We start from the raw sequence: 21,325 nt of genomic DNA, 5'->3' as shown, positions 1-21,325 counted from the left end.
TATCAGGTGGAAAATGACAAATACTACAAACACCAGTTGAACCTGGGATTCGAACCAGTGACCCTGCAATCACCATCTGCATTGTAGGCGGGATGCTTAACCACTGGGCTATGGAGCCTCCCAAAGATTATGCTAAGCAGAGAGACTTTTCTCAAAGAATATTCTGTGTATGTAGTATTGATGTTGAACTTTATCAAAATCAATTACAATAATAAACACAGTGCAACATCCAACTATGTATTGAGACTGTTAACACTATCAGGTGGAAAATGACAAATACTACAAACACCAGTTGAACCCGGGATTCGAACCAGTGACCCTGCAATCACCATCTGCATTGTAGGCGGGATGCTTAACCACTGGGCTATGGAGCCTCCCAAAGATTATGCTAAGCAGAGAGACTTTTCTCAAAGAATATTCTGTGTATGTAGTATTGATGTTGAACTTTATCAAAATCAATTACAATAATAAACACAGTGCAACATCCAACTATGTATTGAGACTGTTAACACTACCAGGTGGAAAATGACAAATACTACAAACACCAGTTGAACCTGGGATTCGAACCAGTGACCCTGCAATCACCATCTGCATTGTAGGCGGGATACTTAACCACTGGGCTATGGAGCCTCCCAAAGATTATGCTAAGCAGAGAGACTTTTCTCAAAGAATATTCTGTGTATGTAGTATTGATGTTGAACTTTATCAAAATCAATTACAATAATAAACACAGTGCAACATCCAACTATGTATTGAGACTGTTAACACTACCAGGTGGAAAATGACAAATACTACAAACACCAGTTGAACCTGGGATTCGAACCAGTGACCCTGCAATCACCATCTGCATTGTAGGCGGGATGCTTAACCACTGGGCTATGGAGCCTCCCAAAGATTATGCTAAGCAGAGAGACTTTTCTCAAAGAATATTCTGTGTATGTAGTATTGATGTTGAACTTTATCAAAATCAATTACAATAATAAACACAGTGCAACATCCAACTATGTATTGAGACTGTTAACACTACCAGGTGGAAAATGACAAATACTACAAACACCAGTTGAACCTGGGATTCGAACCAGTGACCCTGCAATCACCATCTGCATTGTAGGCGGGATACTTAACCACTGGGCTATGGAGCCTCCCAAAGATTATGCTAAGCAGAGAGACTTTTCTCAAAGAATATTCTGTGTATGTAGTATTGATGTTGAACTTTATCAAAATCAATTACAATAATAAACACAGTGCAACATCCAACTATGTATTGAGACTGTTAACACTACCAGGTGGAAAATGACAAATACTACAAACACCAGTTGAACCTGGGATTCGAACCAGTGACCCTGCAATCACCATCTGCATTGTAGGCGGGATACTTAACCACTGGGCTATGGAGCCTCCCAAAGATTATGCTAAGCAGAGAGACTTTTCTCAAAGAATATTCTGTGTATGTAGTATTGATGTTGAACTTTATCAAAATCAATTACAATAATAAACACAGTGCAACATCCAACTATGTATTGAGACTGTTAACAATACCAGGTGGAAAATGACAAATACTACAAACACCAGTTGAACCAGGGATTCGAACCGGTGACCCTGCAATCACCATCTGCATTGTAGGCGGGATGCTTAACCACTGGGCTATGGAGCCTCCCAAAGATTATGCTAAGCAGAGAGACTTTTCTCAAAGAATATTCTGTGTATGTAGTATTGATGTTGAACTTTATCAAAATCAATTACAATAATAAACACAGTGCAACATCCAACTATGTATTGAGACTGTTAACACTACCAGGTGGAAAATGACAAATACTACAAACACCAGTTGAACCTGGGATTCGAACCAGTGACCCTGCAATCACCATCTGCATTGTAGGCGGGATGCTTAACCACTGGGCTATGGAGCCTCCCAAAGATTATGCTAAGCAGAGATACTTTTCTCAAAGAATATTCTGTGTATGTAGTATTGATGTTGAACTTTATCAAAATCAATTACAATAATAAACACAGTGCAACATCCAACTATGTATTGAGACTGTTAACACTATCAGGTGGAAAATGACAAATACTACAAACACCAGTTGAACCCGGGATTCGAACCAGTGACCCTGCAATCACCATCTGCATTGTAGGCGGGATGCTTAACCACTGGGCTATGGAGCCTCCCAAAGATTATGCTAAGCAGAGAGACTTTTCTCAAAGAATATTCTGTGTATGTAGTATTGATGTTGAACTTTATCAAAATCAATTACAATAATAAACACAGTGCAACATCCAACTATGTATTGAGACTGTTAACACTATCAGGTGGAAAATGACAAATACTACAAACACCAGTTGAACCCGGGAGTCGAACCAGTGACCCTGCAATCACCATCTGCATTGTAGGCGGGATGCTTAACCACTGGGCTATGGAGCCTCCCAAAGATTATGCTAAGCAGAGAGACTTTTCTCAAAGAATATTCTGTGTATGTAGTATTGATGTTGAACTTTATCAAAATCAATTACAATAATAAACACAGTGCAACATCCAACTATGTATTGAGACTGTTAACACTATCAGGTGGAAAATGACAAATACTACAAACACCAGTTGAACCCGGGATTTGAACCAGTGACCCTGCAATCACCATCTGCATTGGAGGCGGGATGCTTAACCACTGGGCTATGGAGCCTCCCAAAGATTATGCTAAGCAGAGAGACTTTTCTCAAAGAATATTCTGTGTATGTAGTATTGATGTTGAACTTTATCAAAATCAATTACAATAATAAACACAGTGCAACATCCAACTATGTATTGAGACTGTTAACACTGCCAGGTGGAAAATGACAAATACTACAAACACCAGTTGAACCTGAGATTCGAACCAGTGACCCTGCAATCACCATCTGCATTGTAGGCAGGATACTTAACCACTGGGCTATGGAGCCTCCCAAAGATTATGCTAAGCAGAGAGACTTTTCTCAAAGAATATTCTGTGTATGTAGTATTGATGTTGAACTTTATCAAAATCAATTACAATAATAAACACAGTGCAACATCCAACTATGTATTGAGACTGTTAACACTACCAGGTGGAAAATGACAAATACTACAAACACCAGTTGAACCTGGGATTCGAACCAGTGACCCTGCAATCACCATCTGCATTGTAGGTGGGATACTTAACCACTGGGATATGGAGCCTCCCAAAGATTATGCTAAGCAGAGAGACTTTTCTCAAAGAATATTCTGTGTATGTAGTATTGATGTTGAACTTTATCAAAATCAATTACAATAATAAACACAGTGCAACATCCAACTATGTATTGAGACTGTTAACACTACCAGGTGGAAAATGACAAATACTACAAACACCAGTTGAACCTAGGATTCGAACCAGTGGCCCTGCAATCACCATCTGCATTGTAGGCGGGATGCTTAACCACTGGGCTATGGAGCCTCCCAAAGATTATGCTAAGCAGAGAGACTTTTCTCAAAGAATATTCTGTGTATGTAGTATTGATGTTGAACTTTATCAAAATCAATTACAATAATAAACACAGTGCAACATCCAACTATGTATTGAGACTGTTAACACTACCAGGTGGAAAATGACAAATACTACAAACACCAGTTGAACCTGGGATTCGAACCAGTGAAACTACAATCACCATCTGCATTGTAGGTGGGATGCTTAACCACTGGGCTACGGAGCCTCCCAAAGATTATGCTAAGCAGAGAGACTTTTCTCAAAGAATATTCTGTGTATGTAGTATTGATGTTGAACTTTATCAAAATCAATTAAAATAATAAACACAGTGCAACATCCAACTATGTATTGAGACTGTTAACACTATCAGGTGGAAAATGACAAATACTACCAACACCAGTTGAACCCGGGATTCGAACCAGTGACTCTTCAATCACCATCTGCATTGTAGGCGGGATGCTTAACCACTGGGCTATGGAGCCTCCCAAAGATTATGCTAAGCAGAGAGACTTTTCTCAAAGAATATTCTGTGTATGTAGTATTGATGTTGAACTTTATCAAAATCAATTACAATAATAAACACAGTGCAACATCCAACTATGTATTGAGACTGTTAACACTACCAGGTGGAAAATGACAAATACTACAAACACCAGTTGAACCTGGGATTCGAACCAGTGACCCTGCAATCACCATCTGCATTGTAGGCGGGATACTTAACCACTGGGCTATGGAGCCTCCCAAAGATTAGGCTAAGCAGAGAGACTTTTCTCAAAGAATATTCTGTGTATGTAGTATTGATGTTGAACTTTATCAAAATCAATTACAATAATAAACACAGTGCAACATCCAACTATGTATTGAGACTGTTAACACTACCAGGTGGAAAATGACAAATACTACAAACACCAGTTGAACCTGGGATTCGAACCAGTGAAACTACAATCACCATCTGCATTGTAGGCGGGATGCTTAACCACTGGGCTACGGAGCCTCCCAAAGATTATGCTAAGCAGAGAGACTTTTCTCAAAGAATATTCTGTGTATGTAGTATTGATGTTGAACTTTATCAAAATCAATTAAAATAATAAACACAGTGCAACATCCAACTATGTATTGAGACTGTTAACACTATCAGGTGGAAAATGACAAATACTACAAACACCAGTTGAACCCGGGATTCGAACCAGTGAAACTGCAATCACCATCTGCATTGTAGGCGGGATGCTTAACCACTGGGCTATGGAGCCTCCCAAAGATTATGCTAAGCAGAGAGACTTTTCTCAAAGAATATTCTGTGTATGTAGTATTGATGTTGAACTTTATCAAAATCAATTACAATAATAAACACAGTGCAACATCCAACTATGTATTGAGACTGTTAACACTACCAGGTGGAAAATGACAAATACTACAAACACCAGTTGAACCTGGGATTCGAACCAGTGACCCTGCAATCACCATCTGCATTGTAGGCGGGATACTTAACCACTGGGCTATGGAGCCTCCCAAAGATTATGCTAAGCAGAGAGACTTTTCTCAAAGAATATTCTGTGTATGTAGTATTGATGTTGAACTTTATCAAAATCAATTACAATAATAAACACAGTGCAACATCCAACTATGTATTGAGACTGTTAACACTACCAGGTGGAAAATGACAAATACTACAAACACCAGTTGAACCTGGGATTCGAACCAGTGAAACTGCAATCACCATCTAAATTGTAGGTGGGATACTTAACCACTGGGCTATGGAGCCTCCCAAAGATTATGCTAAGCAGAGAGACTTTTCTCAAAGAATATTCTGTGTATGTAGTATTGATGTTGAACTTTATCAAAATCAATTACAATAATAAACACAGTGCAACATCCAACTATGTATTGAGACTGTTAACACTACCAGGTGGAAAATGACAAATACTACAAACACCAGTTGAACCTGGGATTTGAACCAGTGAAACTGCAATCACCATCTGCATTGTAGGCAGGATGCTTAACCACTGGGCTATGGAGCCTCCCAAAGATTATGCTAAGCAGAGAGACTTTTCTCAAAGAATATTCTGTGTATGTAGTATTGATGTTGAACTTTATCAAAATCAATTACAATAATAAACACAGTGCAACATCCAACTATGTATTGAGACTGTTAACACTATCAGGTGGAAAATGACAAATACTACAAACACCAGTTGAACCTGGGATTCGAACCAGTGACCCTGCAATCACCATCTGCATTGTAGGCGGGATACTTAACCACTGGGCTATGGAGCCTCCCAAAGATTATGCTAAGCAGAGAGACTTTTCTCAAAGAATATTCTGTGTATGTAGTATTGATGTTGAACTTTATCAAAATCAATTACAATAATAAACACAGTGCAACATCCAACTATGTATTGAGACTGTTAACACTACCAGGTGGAAAATGACAAATACTACAAACACCAGTTTAACCTGGGATTCGAACCAGTGAACCTGCAATCACCATCTGCATTGTAGGCGGGATGCTTAACCACTTGGCTATGGAGCCTCCCAAAGATTATGCTAAGCAGAGAGACTTTTCTCAAAGAATATTCTGTGTATGTAGTATTGATGTTGAACTTTATCAAAATCAATTACAATAATAAACACAGTGCAACATCCAACTATGTATTGAGACTGTTAACACTACCAGGTGGAAAATGACAAATACTACAAACACCAGTTGAACCTGGGATTCGAACCAGTGAACTTGCAATCACCATCTGCATTGTAGGCGGGATGCTTAACCACTTGGCTATGGAGCCTCCCAAAGATTATGCTAAGCAGAGAGACTTTTCTCAAAGAATATTCTGTGTATGTAGTATTGATGTTGAACTTTATCAAAATCAATTACAATAATAAACACAGTGCAACATCCAACTATGTATTGAGACTGTTAACACTACCAGGTGGAAAATGACAAATACTACAAACACCAGTTTAACCTGGGATTCGAAACAGTGAACCTGCAATCACCATCTACATTGTAGGCGGGATGCTTAACCACTTGGCTATGGAGCCTCCCAAAGATTATGCTAAGCAGAGAGACTTTTCTCAAAGAATATTCTGTGTATGTAGTATTGATGTTGAACTTTATCAAAATCAATTACAATAATAAACACAGTGCAACATCCAACTATGTATTGAGACTGTTAACACTACCAGGTGGAAAATGACAAATACTACAAACACCAGTTGAACCTGGGATTCGAACCAGTGAACTTGCAATCACCATCTGTATTGTAGGCGGGATGCTTAACCACTGGGCTACGGAGCCTCCCAAAGATTATGCTAAGCAGAGAGACTTTTCTCAAAGAATATTCTGTGTATGTAGTATTGATGTTGAACTTTATCAAAATCAATTACAATAATAAACACAGTGCAACATCCAACTATGTATTGAGACTGTTAACACTACCAGGTGGAAAATGACAAATACTACAAACACCAGTTGAACCTGGGATTCGAACCAGTGACCCTGCAATCACCATCTGCATTGTAGGCGGGATGCTTAACCACTGGGCTATGGAGCCTCCCAAAGATTATGCTAAGCAGAGAGACTTTTCTCAAAGAATATTCTGTGTATGTAGTATTGATGTTGAACTTTATCAAAATCAATTACAATAATAAACACAGTGCAACATCCAACTATGTATTGAGACTGTTAACACTACCAGGTGGAAAATGACAAATACTACAAACACCAGTTGAACCTGGGATTCGAACCAGTGACCCTGCAATCACCATCTACATTGTAGGCGGGATGCTTAACCACTGGGCTACGGAGCCTCCCAAAGATTATGCTAAGCAGAGAGACTTTTCTCAAAGAATATTCTGTGTATGTAGTATTGATGTTGAACTTTATCAAAATCAATTAAAATAATAAACACAGTGCAACATCCAACTATGTATTGAGACTGTTAACACTACCAGGTGGAAAATGACAAATACTACAAACACCAGTTGAACCTGGGATTCGAACCAGTGACCCTGCAATCACCATCTGCATTGTAGGTGGGATACTTAACCACTGGGATATGGAGCCTCCCAAAGATTATGCTAAGCAGAGAGACTTTTCTCAAAGAATATTCTGTGTATGTAGTATTGATGTTGAACTTTATCAAAATCAATTACAATAATAAACACAGTGCAACATCCAACTATGTATTGAGACTGTTAACACTACCAGGTGGAAAATGACAAATACTACAAACACCAGTTGAACCTAGGATTCGAACCAGTGGCCCTGCAATCACCATCTGCATTGTAGGCGGGATGCTTAACCACTGGGCTATGGAGCCTCCCAAAGATTATGCTAAGCAGAGAGACTTTTCTCAAAGAATATTCTGTGTATGTAGTATTGATGTTGAACTTTATCAAAATCAATTACAATAATAAACACAGTGCAACATCCAACTATGTATTGAGACTGTTAACACTACCAGGTGGAAAATGACAAATACTACAAACACCAGTTGAACCTGGGATTCGAACCAGTGAAACTACAATCACCATCTGCATTGTAGGTGGGATGCTTAACCACTGGGCTACGGAGCCTCCCAAAGATTATGCTAAGCAGAGAGACTTTTCTCAAAGAATATTCTGTGTATGTAGTATTGATGTTGAACTTTATCAAAATCAATTAAAATAATAAACACAGTGCAACATCCAACTATGTATTGAGACTGTTAACACTATCAGGTGGAAAATGACAAATACTACCAACACCAGTTGAACCCGGGATTCGAACCAGTGACTCTTCAATCACCATCTGCATTGTAGGCGGGATGCTTAACCACTGGGCTATGGAGCCTCCCAAAGATTATGCTAAGCAGAGAGACTTTTCTCAAAGAATATTCTGTGTATGTAGTATTGATGTTGAACTTTATCAAAATCAATTACAATAATAAACACAGTGCAACATCCAACTATGTATTGAGACTGTTAACACTACCAGGTGGAAAATGACAAATACTACAAACACCAGTTGAACCTGGGATTCGAACCAGTGACCCTGCAATCACCATCTGCATTGTAGGCGGGATACTTAACCACTGGGCTATGGAGCCTCCCAAAGATTAGGCTAAGCAGAGAGACTTTTCTCAAAGAATATTCTGTGTATGTAGTATTGATGTTGAACTTTATCAAAATCAATTACAATAATAAACACAGTGCAACATCCAACTATGTATTGAGACTGTTAACACTACCAGGTGGAAAATGACAAATACTACAAACACCAGTTGAACCTGGGATTCGAACCAGTGAAACTACAATCACCATCTGCATTGTAGGCGGGATGCTTAACCACTGGGCTACGGAGCCTCCCAAAGATTATGCTAAGCAGAGAGACTTTTCTCAAAGAATATTCTGTGTATGTAGTATTGATGTTGAACTTTATCAAAATCAATTAAAATAATAAACACAGTGCAACATCCAACTATGTATTGAGACTGTTAACACTATCAGGTGGAAAATGACAAATACTACAAACACCAGTTGAACCCGGGATTCGAACCAGTGAAACTGCAATCACCATCTGCATTGTAGGCGGGATGCTTAACCACTGGGCTATGGAGCCTCCCAAAGATTATGCTAAGCAGAGAGACTTTTCTCAAAGAATATTCTGTGTATGTAGTATTGATGTTGAACTTTATCAAAATCAATTACAATAATAAACACAGTGCAACATCCAACTATGTATTGAGACTGTTAACACTACCAGGTGGAAAATGACAAATACTACAAACACCAGTTGAACCTGGGATTCGAACCAGTGACCCTGCAATCACCATCTGCATTGTAGGCGGGATACTTAACCACTGGGCTATGGAGCCTCCCAAAGATTATGCTAAGCAGAGAGACTTTTCTCAAAGAATATTCTGTGTATGTAGTATTGATGTTGAACTTTATCAAAATCAATTACAATAATAAACACAGTGCAACATCCAACTATGTATTGAGACTGTTAACACTACCAGGTGGAAAATGACAAATACTACAAACACCAGTTGAACCTGGGATTCGAACCAGTGAAACTGCAATCACCATCTAAATTGTAGGTGGGATACTTAACCACTGGGCTATGGAGCCTCCCAAAGATTATGCTAAGCAGAGAGACTTTTCTCAAAGAATATTCTGTGTATGTAGTATTGATGTTGAACTTTATCAAAATCAATTACAATAATAAACACAGTGCAACATCCAACTATGTATTGAGACTGTTAACACTACCAGGTGGAAAATGACAAATACTACAAACACCAGTTGAACCTGGGATTTGAACCAGTGAAACTGCAATCACCATCTGCATTGTAGGCAGGATGCTTAACCACTGGGCTATGGAGCCTCCCAAAGATTATGCTAAGCAGAGAGACTTTTCTCAAAGAATATTCTGTGTATGTAGTATTGATGTTGAACTTTATCAAAATCAATTACAATAATAAACACAGTGCAACATCCAACTATGTATTGAGACTGTTAACACTATCAGGTGGAAAATGACAAATACTACAAACACCAGTTGAACCTGGGATTCGAACCAGTGACCCTGCAATCACCATCTGCATTGTAGGCGGGATACTTAACCACTGGGCTATGGAGCCTCCCAAAGATTATGCTAAGCAGAGAGACTTTTCTCAAAGAATATTCTGTGTATGTAGTATTGATGTTGAACTTTATCAAAATCAATTACAATAATAAACACAGTGCAACATCCAACTATGTATTGAGACTGTTAACACTACCAGGTGGAAAATGACAAATACTACAAACACCAGTTTAACCTGGGATTCGAACCAGTGAACCTGCAATCACCATCTGCATTGTAGGCGGGATGCTTAACCACTTGGCTATGGAGCCTCCCAAAGATTATGCTAAGCAGAGAGACTTTTCTCAAAGAATATTCTGTGTATGTAGTATTGATGTTGAACTTTATCAAAATCAATTACAATAATAAACACAGTGCAACATCCAACTATGTATTGAGACTGTTAACACTACCAGGTGGAAAATGACAAATACTACAAACACCAGTTGAACCTGGGATTCGAACCAGTGAACTTGCAATCACCATCTGCATTGTAGGCGGGATGCTTAACCACTTGGCTATGGAGCCTCCCAAAGATTATGCTAAGCAGAGAGACTTTTCTCAAAGAATATTCTGTGTATGTAGTATTGATGTTGAACTTTATCAAAATCAATTACAATAATAAACACAGTGCAACATCCAACTATGTATTGAGACTGTTAACACTACCAGGTGGAAAATGACAAATACTACAAACACCAGTTTAACCTGGGATTCGAAACAGTGAACCTGCAATCACCATCTACATTGTAGGCGGGATGCTTAACCACTTGGCTATGGAGCCTCCCAAAGATTATGCTAAGCAGAGAGACTTTTCTCAAAGAATATTCTGTGTATGTAGTATTGATGTTGAACTTTATCAAAATCAATTACAATAATAAACACAGTGCAACATCCAACTATGTATTGAGACTGTTAACACTACCAGGTGGAAAATGACAAATACTACAAACACCAGTTGAACCTGGGATTCGAACCAGTGAACTTGCAATCACCATCTGTATTGTAGGCGGGATGCTTAACCACTGGGCTACGGAGCCTCCCAAAGATTATGCTAAGCAGAGAGACTTTTCTCAAAGAATATTCTGTGTATGTAGTATTGATGTTGAACTTTATCAAAATCAATTACAATAATAAACACAGTGCAACATCCAACTATGTATTGAGACTGTTAACACTACCAGGTGGAAAATGACAAATACTACAAACACCAGTTGAACCTGGGATTCGAACCAGTGACCCTGCAATCACCATCTGCATTGTAGGCGGGATGCTTAACCACTGGGCTATGGAGCCTCCCAAAGATTATGCTAAGCAGAGAGACTTTTCTCAAAGAATATTCTGTGTATGTAGTATTGATGTTGAACTTTATCAAAATCAATTACAATAATAAACACAGTGCAACATCCAACTATGTATTGAGACTGTTAACACTACCAGGTGGAAAATGACAAATACTACAAACACCAGTTTAACCTGGGATTCGAACCAGTGACCCTGCAATCACCATCTGCATTGTAGGCGGGATACTTAACCACTGGGCTACGGAGCCTCCCAAAGATTATGCTAAGCAGAGAGACTTTTCTCAAAGAATATTCTGTGTATGTAGTATTGATGTTGAACTTTATCAAAATCAATTACAATAATAAACACAGTGCAACATCCAACTATGTATTGAGACTGTTAACACTACCAGGTGGAAAATGACAAATACTACAAACACCAGTTGAACCTGGGATTCGAACCAGTGACCCTGCAATCACCATCTGCATTGTAGGCGGGATGCTTAACCACTGGGCTATGGAGCCTCCCAAAGATTATGCTAAGCAGAGAGACTTTTCTCAAAGAATATTCTGTGTATGTAGTATTGATGTTGAACTTTATCAAAATCAATTACAATAATAAACACAGTGCAACATCCAACTATGTATTGAGACTGTTAACACTACCAGGTGGAAAATGACAAATACTACAAACACCAGTTGAACCTGGGATTCAAACCAGTGACCCTGCAATCACCATCTGCATTGTAGGCGGGATACTTAACCACTGGGCTATGGAGCCTCCCAAAGATTATGCTAAGCAGAGAGACTTTTCTCAAAGAATATTCTGTGTATGTAGTATTGATGTTGAACTTTATCAAAATCAATTACAATAATAAACACAGTGCAACATCCAACTATGTATTGAGACTGTTAACACTACCAGGTGGAAAATGACAAATACTACAAACACCAGTTGAACCTAGGATTCGAACCAGTGACCCTGCAATCACCATCTGCATTGTAGGCGGGATGCTTAACCACTGGGCTATGGAGCCTCCCAAAGATTATGCTAAGCAGAGAGACTTTTCTCAAAGAATATTCTGTGTATGTAGTATTGATGTTGAACTTTATCAAAATCAATTACAATAATAAACACAGTGCAACATCCAACTATGTATTGAGACTGTTAACACTACCAGGTGGAAAATGACAAATACTACAAACACCAGTTGAACCTGGGATTCGAACCAGTGACCCTGCAATCACCATCCGCATTGTAGGCGGGATACTTAACCACTGGGCTATGGAGCCTCCCAAAGATTATGCTAAGCAGAGAGACTTTTCTCAAAGAATATTCTGTGTATGTAGTATTGATGTTGAACTTTATCAAAATCAATTACAATAATAAACACAGTGCAACATCCAACTATGTATTGAGACTGTTAACACTACCAGGTGGAAAATGACAAATACTACAAACACCAGTTGAACCTGGGATTCGAACCATTGACCCTGCAATCACCATCTGCATTGTAGGCGGGATGCTTAACCACTGGGCCATGGAGCCTCCCAAAGATTATGCTAAGCAGAGAGACTTTTCTCAAAGAATATTCTGTGTATGTAGTATTGATGTTGAACTTTATCAAAATCAATTACAATAATAAACACAGTGCAACATCCAACTATGTATTGAGACTGTTAACACTACCAGGTGGAAAATGACAAATACTACAAACACCAGTTGAACCTGGGATTCGAACCAGTGACCCTGCAATCACCATCTGCATTGTAGGCGGGATACTTAACCACTGGGCTATGGAGCCTCCCAAAGATTATGCTAAGCAGAGAGACTTTTCTCAAAGAATATTCTGTGTATGTAGTATTGATGTTGAACTTTATCAAAATCAATTACAATAATGAACACAGTGCAACATCCAATTATGTATTGAGACTGTTAACACTATCAGGTGGAAAATGACAAATACTACAAACACCAGTTGAACCCGGGATTCGAACCAGTGACCCTGCAATCACCATCTGCATTGTAGGCGGGATGCTTAACCACTGGGCTATGGAGCCTCCCAAAGATTATGCTAAGCAGAGAGACTTTTCTCAAAGAATATTCTGTGTATGTAGTATTGATGTTGAACTTTATCAAAATCAATTACAATAATAAACACAGTGCAACATCCAACTATGTATTGAGACTGTTAACACTACCAGGTGGAAAATGACAAATACTACAAACACCAGTTGAACCTGGGATTCGAGCCAGTGACCCTGCAATCACCATCTGCATTGTAGGCGGGATACTTAACCACTGGGCTATGGAGCCTCCCAAAGATTATGCTAAGCAGAGAGACTTTTCTCAAAGAATATTCTGTGTATGTAGTATTGATGTTGAACTTTATCAAAATCAATTACAATAATAAACACAGTGCAACATCCAACTATGTATTGAGACTGTTAACACTACCAGGTGGAAAATGACAAATACTACAAACACCAGTTTAACCTGGGATTCGAACCAGTGACCCTGCAATCACCATCTGCATTGTAGGTGGGATACTTAACCACTGGGCTATGGAGCCTCCCAAAGATTTTGCTAAGCAGAGAGACTTTTCTCAAAGAATATTCTGTGTATGTAGTATTGATGTTGAACTTTATCAAAATCAATTACAATAATAAACACAGTGCAACATCCAACTATGTATTGAGACTGTTAACACTACCAGGTGGAAAATGACAAATACTACAAACACCAGTTGAACCTGGGATTTGAACCAGTGACCCTGCAATCACCATCTGCATTGTAGGCGGGATGCTTAACCACTGGGCTATGGAGCCTCCCAAAGATTATGCTAAGCAGAGAGACTTTTCTCAAAGAATATTCTGTGTATGTAGTATTGATGTTGAACTTTATCAAAATCAATTACAATAATAAACACAGTGCAACATCCAACTATGTATTGAGACTGTTAACACTACCAGGTGGAAAATGACAAATACTACAAACACCAGTTGAACCTGGGATTTGAACCAGTGACCCTGCAATCACCATCTGCATTGTAGGCGGGATACTTAACCACTGGGCTATGGAGCCTCCCAAAGATTATGCTAAGCAGAGAGACTTTTCTCAAAGAATATTCTGTGTATGTAGTATTGATGTTGAACTTTATCAAAATCAATTACAATAATAAACACAGTGCAACATCCAACTATGTATTGAGACTGTTAACACTACCAGGTGGAAAATGACAAATACTACAAACACCAGTTGAACCTGGGATTCGAACCAGTGACCCTGCAATCACCATCTGCATTGTAGGCGGGATACTTAACCACTGGGCTATGGAGCCTCCCAAAGATTATGCTAAGCAGAGAGACTTTTCTCAAAGAATATTCTGTGTATGTAGTATTGATGTTGAACTTTATCAAAATCAATTACAATAATAAACACAGTGCAACATCCAACTATGTATTGAGACTGTTAACACTACCAGGTGGAAAATGACAAATACTACAAACACCAGTTGAACCTGGGATTTGAACCAGTGACCCTGCAATCACCATCTGCATTGTAGGCGGGATACTTAACCACTGGGCTATGGAGCCTCCCAAAGATTATGCTAAGCAGAGAGACTTTTCTCAAAGAATATTCTGTGTATGTAGTATTGATGTTGAACTTTATCAAAATCAATTACAATAATAAACACAGTGCAACATCCAACTATGTATTGAGACTGTTAACACTACCAGGTGGAAAATGACAAATACTACAAACACCAGTTGAACCTGGGATTCGAACCAGTGACCCTGCAATCACCATCTGCATTGTAGGCGGGATACTTAACCACTGGGCTATGGAGCCTCCCAAAGATTATGCTAAGCAGAGAGACTTTTCTCAAAGAATATTCTGTGTATGTAGTATTGATGTTGAACTTTATCAAAATCAATTACAATAATAAACACAGTGCAACATCCAACTATGTATTGAGACTGTTAACACTACCAGGTGGAAAATGACAAATACTACAAACACCAGTTGAACCTGGGATTCGAACCAGTGACCCTGCAATCACCATCTGCATTGTAGGCGGGATGCTTAACCACTGGGCTATGGAGCCTCCCAAAGATTATGCTAAGCAGAGAGACTTTTCTCAAAGAATATTCTGTGTATGTAGTATTGATGTTGAACTTTATCAAAATCAATTACAATAATAAACACAGTGCAACATCCAACTATGTATTGAGACTGTTAACACTACCAGGTGGAAAATGACAAATGCTACAAACACCAGTTGAACCTGGGATTCGAACCAGTGACCCTGCAATCACCATCTGCATTGTAGGCGGGATACTTAACCACTGGGCTATGGAGCCTCCCAAAGATTATGCTAAGCAGAGAGACTTTTCTCAAAGAATATTCTGTGTATGTAGTATTGATGTTGAACTTTATCAAAATCAATTACAATAATAAACACAGTGCAACATCCAACTATGTATTGAGACTGTTAACACTACCAGGTGGAAAATGACAAATACTACAAACACCAGTTGAACCTGGGATTTGAACCAGTGACCCTGCAATCACCATCTGCATTGTAGGCGGGATGCTTAACCACTGGGCTATGGAGCCTCCCAAAGATTATGCTAAGCAGAGAGACTTTTCTCAAAGAATATTCTGTGTATGTAGTATTGATGTTGAACTTTATCAAAATCAATTACAATAATAAACACAGTGCAACATCCAACTATGTATTGAGACTGTTAACACTACCAGGTGGAAAATGACAAATACTACAAACACCAGTTGAACCCGGGATTCGAACCAGTGACCCTGCAATCACCATCTGCATTGTAGGCGGGATGCTTAACCACTGGGCTATGGAGCCTCCCAAAGATTATGCTAAGCAGAGAGACTTTTCTCAAAGAATATTCTGTGTATGTAGTATTGATGTTGAACTTTATCAAAATCAATTACAATAATAAACACAGTGCAACATCCAACTATGTATTGAGACTGTTAACACTACCAGGTGGAAAATGACAAATACTACAAACACCAGTTGAACCTGGGATTCGAACCAGTGACCCTGCAATCACCATCTGCATTGTAGGCGGGATACTTAACCACTGGGCTATGGAGCCTCCCAAAGATTATGCTAAGCAGAGAGACTTTTCTCAAAGAATATTCTGTGTATGTAGTATTGATGTTGAACTTTATCAAAATCAATTACAATAATAAACACAGTGCAACATCCAACTATGTATTGAGACTGTTAACACTACCAGGTGGAAAATGACAAATACTACAAACACCAGTTGAACCTGGGATTTGAACCAGTGACCCTGCAATCACCATCTGCATTGTAGGCGGGATACTTAACCACTGGGCTATGGAGCCTCCCAAAGATTATGCTAAGCAGAGAGACTTTTCTCAAAGAATATTCTGTGTATGTAGTATTGATGTTGAACTTTATCAAAATCAATTACAATAATAAACACAGTGCAACATCCAACTATGTATTGAGACTGTTAACACTACCAGGTGGAAAATGACAAATACTACAAACACCAGTTGAACCTGGGATTCGAACCAGTGACCCTGCAATCACCATCTGCATTGTAGGCGGGATACTTAACCACTGGGCTATGGAGCCTCCCAAAGATTATGCTAAGCAGAGAGACTTTTCTCAAAGAATATTCTGTGTATGTAGTATTGATGTTGAACTTTATCAAAATCAATTACAATAATAAACACAGTGCAACATCCAACTATGTATTGAGACTGTTAACACTACCAGGTGGAAAATGACAAATACTACAAACACCAGTTGAACCTGGGATTTGAACCAGTGACGCTGCAATCACCATCTGCATTGTAGGCGGGATACTTAACCACTGGGCTATGGAGCCTCCCAAAGATTATGCTAAGCAGAGAGACTTTTCTCAAAGAATATTCTGTGTATGTAGTATTGATGTTGAACTTTATCAAAATCAATTACAATAATAAACACAGTGCAACATCCAACTATGTATTGAGACTGTTAACACTACCAGGTGGAAAATGACAAATACTACAAACACCAGTTGAACCTGGGATTCGAACCAGTGACCCTGCAATCACCATCTGCATTGTAGGCGGGATACTTAACCACTGGGCTATGGAGCCTCCCAAAGATTATGCTAAGCAGAGAGACTTTTCTCAAAGAATATTCTGTGTATGTAGTATTGATGTTGAACTTTATCAAAATCAATTACAATAATAAACACAGTGCAACATCCAACTATGTATTGAGACTGTTAACACTACCAGGTGGAAAATGACAAATGCTACAAACACCAGTTGAACCTGGGATTCGAACCAGTGACCCTGCAATCACCATCTGCATTGTAGGCGGGATACTTAACCACTGGGCTATGGAGCCTCCCAAAGATTATGCTAAGCAGAGAGACTTTTCTCAAAGAATATTCTGTGTATGTAGTATTGATGTTGAACTTTATCAAAATCAATTACAATAATAAACACAGTGCAACATCCAACTATGTATTGAGACTGTTAACACTACCAGGTGGAAAATGACAAATGCTACAAACACCAGTTGAACCTGGGATTCGAACCAGTGACCCTGCAATCACCATCTGCATTGTAGGCGGGATACTTAACCACTGGGCTATGGAGCCTCCCAAAGATTATGCTAAGCAGAGAGACTTTTCTCAAAGAATATTCTGTGTATGTAGTATTGATGTTGAACTTTATCAAAATCAATTACAATAATAAACACAGTGCAACATCCAACTATGTATTGAGACTGTTAACACTACCAGGTGGAAAATGACAAATACTACAAACACCAGTTGAACCTGGGATTCGAACCAGTGACCCTGCAATCACCATCTGCATTGTAGGCGGGATGCTTAACCACTGGGCTATGGAGCCTCCCAAAGATTATGCTAAGCAGAGAGACTTTTCTCAAAGAATATTCTGTGTATGTAGTATTGATGTTGAACTTTATCAAAATCAATTACAATAATAAACACAGTGCAACATCCAACTATGTATTGAGACTGTTAACACTACCAGGTGGAAAATGACAAATGCTACAAACACCAGTTGAACCTGGGATTCGAACCAGTGACCCTGCAATCACCATCTGCATTGTAGGCGGGATACTTAACCACTGGGCTATGGAGCCTCCCAAAGATTATGCTAAGCAGAGAGACTTTTCTCAAAGAATATTCTGTGTATGTAGTATTGATGTTGAACTTTATCAAAATCAATTACAATAATAAACACAGTGCAACATCCAACTATGTATTGAGACTGTTAACACTACCAGGTGGAAAATGACAAATACTACAAACACCAGTTGAACCTGGGATTCGAACCAGTGACCCTGCAATCACCATCTGCATTGTAGGCGGGATGCTTAACCACTGGGCTATGGAGCCTCCCAAAGATTATGCTAAGCAGAGAGACTTTTCTCAAAGAATATTCTGTGTATGTAGTATTGATGTTGAACTTTATCAAAATCAATTACAATAATAAACACAGTGCAACATCCAACTATGTATTGAGACTGTTAACACTACCAGGTGGAAAATGACAAATACTACAAACACCAGTTGAACCCGGGATTCGAACCAGTGACCCTGCAATCACCATCTGCATTGTAGGCGGGATGCTTAACCACTGGGCTATGGAGCCTCCCGAAGATTATGCTAAGCAGAGAGACTTTTCTCAAAGAATATTCTGTGTATGTAGTATTGATGTTGAACTTTATCAAAATCAATTACAATAATAAACACAGTGCAACATCCAACTATGTATTGAGACTGTTAACACTACCAGGTGGAAAATGACAAATACTACAAACACCAGTTGAACCTGGGATTCGAACCAGTGACCCTGCAATCACCATCTGCATTGTAGGCGGGATGCTTAACCACTGGGCTATGGAGCCTCCCAAAGATTATGCTAAGCAGAGAGACTTTTCTCAAAGAATATTCTGTGTATGTAGTATTGATGTTGAACTTTATCAAAATCAATTACAATAATAAACACAGTGCAACATCCAACTATGTATTGAGACTGTTAACACTACCAGGTGGAAAATGACAAATACTACAAACACCAGTTGAACCCGGGATTCGAACCAGTGACCCTGCAATCACCATCTGCATTGTAGGCGGGATGCTTAACCACTGGGCTATGGAGCCTCCCGAAGATTATGCTAAGCAGAGAGACTTTTCTCAAAGAATATTCTGTGTATGTAGTATTGATGTTGAACTTTATCAAAATCAATTACAATAATAAACACAGTGCAACATCCAACTATGTATTGAGACTGTTAACACTACCAGGTGGAAAATGACAAATGCTACAAACACCAGTTGAACCTGGGATTCGAACCAGTGACCCTGCAATCACCATCTGCATTGTAGGCGGGATACTTAACCACTGGGCTATGGAGCCTCCCAAAGATTATGCTAAGCAGAGAGACTTTTCTCAAAGAATATTCTGTGTATGTAGTATTGATGTTGAACTTTATCAAAATCAATTACAATAATAAACACAGTGCAACATCCAACTATGTATTGAGACTGTTAACACTACCAGGTGGAAAATGACAAATACTACAAACACCAGTTGAACCTGGGATTCGAACCAGTGACCCTGCAATCACCATCTGCATTGTAGGCGGGATGCTTAACCACTGGGCTATGGAGCCTCCCAAAGATTATGCTAAGCAGAGAGACTTTTCTCAAAGAATATTCTGTGTATGTAGTATTGATGTTGAACTTTATCAAAATCAATTACAATAATAAACACAGTGCAACATCCAACTATGTATTGAGACTGTTAACACTACCAGGTGGAAAATGACAAATACTACAAACACCAGTTGAACCCGGGATTCGAACCAGTGACCCTGCAATCACCATCTGCATTGTAGGCGGGATGCTTAACCACTGGGCTATGGAGCCTCCCAAAGATTATGCTAAGCAGAGAGACTTTTCTCAAAGAATATTCTGTGTATGTAGTATTGATGTTGAACTTTATCAAAATCAATTACAATAATAAACACAGTGCAACATCCAACTATGTATTGAGACTGTTAACACTACCAGGTGGAAAATGACAAATACTACAAACACCAGTTGAACCTGGGATTCGAACCAGTGACCCTGCAATCACCATCTGCATTGTAGGCGGGATACTTAACCACTGGGCTATGGAGCCTCCCAAAGATTATGCTAAGCAGAGAGACTTTTCTCAAAGAATATTCTGTGTATGTAGTATTGATGTTGAACTTTATCAAAATCAATTACAATAATAAACAGTGCAACATCCAACTATGTATTGAGACTGTTAACACTACCAGGTGGAAAATGACAAATACTACAAACACCAGTTGAACCTGGGATTCGAACCAGTGACCCTGCAATCACCATCTGCATTGTAGGCGGGATGCTTAACCACTGGGCTATGGAGCCTCCCAAAGATTATGCTAAGCAGAGAGACTTTTCTCAAAGAATATTCTGTGTATGTAGTATTGATGTTGAACTTTATCAAAATCAATTACAATAATAAACACAGTGCAACATCCAACTATGTATTGAGACTGTTAACAGTACCAGGTGGAAAATGACAAATACTACAAACACCAGTTGAACCTGGGATTCGAACCAGTGACCCTGCAATCACCATCTGCATTGTAGGCGGGATACTTAACCACTGGGCTATGGAGCCTCCCAAAGATTATGCTAAGCAGAGAGACTTTTCTCAAAGAATATTCTGTGTATGTAGTATTGATGTTGAACTTTATCAAAATCAATTACAATAATAAACACAGTGCAACATCCAACTATGTATTGAGACTGTTAACACTACCAGGTGGAAAATGACAAATACTACAAACACCAGTTGAACCTGGGATTCGCACCAGTGTCCCTGCAATCACCATCTG

The sequence above is a fragment of the Pseudophryne corroboree genome, chromosome 7 (genome assembly GCF_028390025.1).
Source record: "Pseudophryne corroboree isolate aPseCor3 chromosome 7, aPseCor3.hap2, whole genome shotgun sequence".
Taxonomy (NCBI): Eukaryota; Metazoa; Chordata; class Amphibia; order Anura; family Myobatrachidae; genus Pseudophryne; species Pseudophryne corroboree.
This window is presented reverse-complemented; position numbering follows the sequence as displayed.